Below are 6,005 nucleotides of genomic sequence, written 5' to 3'. Positions count from 1 at the left end.
CTTATACGAGGAATAACTTATAGACAGAATACCAAGCTTCTCATCAAGGCTCTACTCAGAGTCGCTAGAGTCACCATCCACATATGAGTGACCTGTTTTGACAGATCAGGGCACAAAAGGTTGATCTACCTTTTTCTTTCCTTTGCATGATACGTGTACCTACATTTATCCTCAACATGCTTGACCATGGACTAAAGTTTGGATCCACTGCTCTAGAGGACTCTCCAAGTCCACTAAGCACCTGTGATTGCTGCTCTAGAGGACTCTTTAAGTCCACTAAGCACCTGTGATTGCTGCTCTATAAAAGACATCTCTACTTACTCGCATCTCACGACGAGTAGTAGGGTTATAACATCTATAACCTTTTTGCTCCAAAGCATAACCAATAAAGAATCATTTCTTTGCCTTTGGATCCAACTTTGTTCTTACTTCATCAAGAACATGCACATATGCAATTCACCCAAACACTTTTAAGTGAGACCCATCTGGTTTTATGCCTGTAAACTTCTATTCAAACGCCATAACAGGTCAGTGGGTGTCCTACTCATAATATACATAACAGTTGCTACTGCTTCTGCAAATAATGTGGCATGTTCTTACTTCATCAAGAACATGCACATATGCAATTCACCCAAACACTTTCAAGTGAGACACATCCGGTTTTAGGCCTGTAAACTTTTGTTTAGGCATCATACCTTGAACAGGTGCAGTGGGTGTCCTATTCATAATGTACACAGCAATTGCTACTGCTTCTGCCCAAAAATAATGTGGCATATTCTTTTTAGCCCATCAAGACATGTGCCACTTCTGCAATGTGCCTATTTGTTCTTTCTACAACACCATTTTGTTGTGCAATGTACTTGCATGTAAACTATCTCTTGATTCCTTTCTTTCTCAAGAAATCCTGAACTCATTGAAAAAATACTCCCCCACCACGTGATCTCAAGCATTTTATTTACATGCCTTTTTTAACCAAGACTTTAAATCTCTGAAAGTGAGCAAACACCTCACTTTTCTCCTTCATGAAGTAAACCCACACTTTTCTAATGTGGTCATCAATGAATGTAACAAAATACTTCCAACAACGTGTAACCAACAACCTGTAATTGATGCAGTCTTAGTTGGTCCCCATACATCTAAATGTATAACATCTAATGGCCTTATACTGACATGCTTTTCATGTGGGAAAGCATGTTTGCTCTGCTTACTACGCTTTCGTACTTCACATACTTTATGCATAACATCAACCTTAAACTTTGGCAAACCTGTAACAATATTTTGGGCCTACATAGACTTGAGCCATTGTATATTTACATGACCAATGCACTTGTGCCATATATCAATATCTGCAATAACACCTATTCCACATACAAACATGGTTGCCTTTACCTCAGGCATGTTCACATCTAAAGTAAACATCCAGCCATTTCTGTTACCCTTTGTAACCAAGCGACATTGATTTTTGATGTCTTCCTCAAAACAACCTTTGAGGATTAAACCTCACTTGCAAACCCTTCTCAACCATCTATCCAATCGAAACACAGTTCTTTGTAATATTTGGAACATGAAGTATATCCTTTGAGGATTAAACCTCACTTGCAAACCCTTCTCAACCATCTATCCAATTGAAACACAGTTCTTTGTAATATTTGGAACATGAAGTATATCTACCAAGTACTTTATTTTACCATCTTGTATAGATAATGGCACTTTACCAACATGCACAATGGGATGCGCAGTATCATCACCTGTTTCTATATAACCTGGTTTACCAACATGCACAATGGGATGTGCATGTATAGATAATGGCACTTTACCAACATGCACAATGGGATGCGCAGTATCATCACCTATTTCTATATAACCTGGTTTACCAACATGCACAATGGGATGTGCATGTATAGATAATGGCACTTTACCAACATGCACATGTATAGATAATGGCACTTTACCAACATGCACAATGGGATGCGCAGTATCATCACCTGTTTCTACATAACCTGGTTTTTTCATTTTCTACATGTCTTTAAACCACTCACCATGATTGGTCTGGTTAGAGGTGCTAGAATCCACATACCATATATCTTTAAATCTTGACACATCACCTGTTGTAGAACTGAGCATGTGTTGCATCACAAACAGCTGCTCACTTATGTCATCACCACCCTATTTACTAGATGATGCATAGTTGCCTGGTTGCAACTCTCCACTTTTTAATGTCATTCTACTTGTTAAAGTAGTCCTTTGCCATGTGCCCTAGTTTACTGCAATAATAGAACTCTATGCTATTTTTACTCTAATTTCTTTGCCAACCACCTCGGCCTCTTTGGTTGCCCCTACCTCTAGACTAACCTCTTCCACCTGTGTATGATTGATGCTACCGCCAATCACTAGACTGTTGTTGTCCATCCATGATTTGGTTTCCTTGTCGGCCACCACCTTTGGTTGCCCCTGCCTCTAGACTAACCTCTTCCATCTTTAGTTGCCCTTGGCTCTAGACTAACCTCTTCCACCTGTGTATGATTGATGCTACCGCCAATCACTAGACTATTGTTGTCCATCCATGATTTAGTTTCCTTGTCGGCCACCACCTTGGCCTTGACCATGACCTCTGTCTCTACCTGAATTAGAGTAGAAGACTTGTTCTGATGTGTTCTTGCTTTGTGTAAAAGAGTCCTCACCTAAAGACTTTTCTTTTATGATTAACAAAGACACCAAGTCCCAAAAGTTGGGAACATCCTCTTTGATTGCAATGGAGATCTTGGATGGTGTGTACTCTTTGACACTCACTAAATCATCATCTTCCACCGATACATTGATAGATCCAAGGGATTCAACAATGTCCTTGATCTTTAAAGCATACTCATGAAAAGACATGCTTTTCTTTCCCACAGTATGCAGCTCTTATTTTAGCTGTAGTTTCCTTGCCTTTGTATTGGTTTGGAACATCTGGCAGGTTCTACCATGCAACTATTGGAGTGATTACATCCTGTATGTGTCCTATCATTGTGTTTGTGACACTAATCGAAAGCCAATACATGACTTTCCTTGCACCCTGATTCCAGTCCTTAAATGCCTTTATATATGGTAGAGTGACATTCTCTTCAGACAACTCTGGAGGCTTCTTATTTTCTCTTTTGACATAGTTCCAAAATCCTTTACCCATTAGGAAATTGGTTATTCTAAACTTCCAGGCATGGAAATTGTTCTTGCCCAGCTTCTGTGACAATCTGATTGAGTCCGTCAGACATGTTTTCATACAACAATTAGAAACCTGCAAATAGACAATTTTTGTATGCAACCTGTAACACAACAGTATCTTTTGTGAGACTGCTTAGTGGTACTTCAGCACAACCTGACTATCACCGAATCTGACTAGAGTACATGTACATACACCCAATATCAATAGTACGTGTGCAAACACTATCTGCACTCCCAAAATGCACTGCAATAACCAGATTTTGACCAGAGACAGTTCTCACTATAATTTTTTGAAACTGCCAAAATACCTTGCAGTGACCAAACAGAGACCGAAACGCGCTCGAAACATGATTTTGGCCGTAAAATTATACTACAAAGTTTTGCACACCACATAGGAACCTCCAAGATTTTGAAGAAAGCTCCTCAATCGGAGATGTGTAGCTCTAAGAGCTACTGAGAGAGTGTTGTACCTAAACAAGAAGGGGAACAGATAATGATGTTCTTACCTAAATACTGCTTCCTTGCTTGCTTATTCTTGCCTCCTTAGCTCTCACACAAACCGGAGCTCTAATAACATAAAGAAAATGTGGGGGTGAGGGAGAGCTTGAGTTCTTTACAAGCAAACACACACACACACACACACACACGAGAGTGCAAGACACAAGAGAGAGAGAGATGGCTGAATTTTTTTCTATCGTCTTCTCTTCTCTACATAGCTCAATATCTCAATAGCTTTATAGTTGGTCTTCTACACGTCATGTAAAAATTCACATTTGAGAATGCACCAAGGTATTAAAGAAAATGAAAGGCAATAACTATACATATTACAAATTCCATGGCATACTATTGTAGATAGCATCATAGTTATCAAGTGAAATTGTAAACATTTTCATCTCACCTAAAAATAGGCTCCATAGGAAACTCAATACATCGGATAAGATTGGAATACAATATCACCAACAGGCTTATGATCTAGTAGTTTGTGGTAGTAATCATCTATCATTTCATAGTAAAATCCCTTAATATCATATGACCCCATTGAAATAGTGTTGCTCTAACCATGTTTTTATGCACAATGCTCTTTAGTTGTTGTGCATTCGAGTAGGTAGAAGTTTGTAGGTTCAACATTGTTTTTCTCAACACTAACTACAAAATTATCTCCTATGCAAAGTGCATCAGCAAGATAGTGTATCATGATGACTAGCATATGCAAGCTCTTGTATATCCTTTTCATCACTAATTACATCAGTTGTAAGAACCATAAAATGATAGTCCTAGCTTGGCACATGTGTTTTTATTGATGCATCTTCTCCATAACCCTTGCATACATACATTACAATAGCATGGCAACCGTATCAATGCTAGTGTAAGGGTATCATGTGGTGATGCTCATGAACACAATGTAGAGAGCGTGACTTGAGGATAGCTTCATAGTCCTTTCTCTCCCTATCAACATCTCCTTCCTTGATCTCCCAGAAGACATGGGAAATCTTCTGTTGCTTGGATGGGTAGCAAGAAAGGGCTCCATGAGAAATGTTAGCTCTAAGAAAAGCTACCACGTGTGTTGCACATTGTAATGTAGCTCTATTGACCTTCAATGTTTCAAAGCTCTCTTCATAACTGCCCTAGCCCCATCATGCTCACCTTTGCCATGGCCAAAGCCAAAGAAGTTCCATGTCATCTATAGGCTTGTGTTCCCAACATATCTTGTAATAATATACAAGGTTCACTTGGCCTTGAACTGAGAGGCAACCCCATCTAAACAAACTCAATGTCTCTTGAGGAGGGTAAAGCACCTTCATCTCTCAACCTAGTGATGCAACATGAAACAGTGATGGACAAAGACTAAGTCATATATTTTATTATCTGAAATGAAAAAGTTAATTGTCTTATTGACATGCTTCCCACACGATAATATGCCTTATTGACCTTGCTTCCCATACTATAATATGTAATATGTGGACAAATATTATGACGGCTAGAGTAACAGTGCATAGATTGAATCTCATTCTGCTCCTTGAATAATTTTCAACAACGACCACCAATGACACCACCACATCCTGAGGATACCATAGAATGCACTCTTTGAATTGTTCAACCTGCCATCTATAGATAAAGTTATGCATAATGAATTATTGTTCAATACATTGCATCTTCTTAAATGTTAGGTCTTTTCTTTTTTTCCTCTTGCCATTTTTTTCACTGTGTGCCTCGACATCTTTAAATAGTTTCATCAAAATCCTTTTTATGTTATCATTAAGCTCATGTGGACATGTTACCAAGCTCTTTGAACCAAAAGAATCATAAGTACCCATAAAACATTTCTAATTGTGGTAGGTAGCTTTGATAGTTTTTAGGCATAGGACTAATTTCTTAAGTGCAACAACATATATGTATATTGGAAAGATGTGCACCCACACGTTACATCTATACATATATATATCAGACTACATTTACACAATGCTCCATGGAGGCCAAAAGTATAAAGGTGCATCTAATTAAACACATCATATGCACGTGTGCAATACAACAACACGTGCACCTTTCCTTTAGTTTTTGGACAAAATAGACCTTCAGAGACTCAAATGCTTGGAGCTAAATTTTAAGGCCTGGATATAACAAGACTTGAACCGTTTGAAGAGTTCAACCTATAATGGTATCAAACTTTTTAAAAAATGAATTATTAAATAATATATATGATTGAACTAATGCTCTTAGTGCTAGTAAAGCACTACTAGCAATGAATCATAAAATAATATATGTGATTGACTTAATGGTAATAGTGCTTTACTAGTGATAGCAAT

Source organism: Cibotium barometz, chromosome 64, assembly GCF_041138505.1.
Source record: "Cibotium barometz isolate CiBa-2024 chromosome 64, ASM4113850v1, whole genome shotgun sequence".
NCBI classification, from domain to species: domain Eukaryota; kingdom Viridiplantae; phylum Streptophyta; class Polypodiopsida; order Cyatheales; family Cibotiaceae; genus Cibotium; species Cibotium barometz.
Note: the sequence above shows the minus strand (reverse complement) of the source record.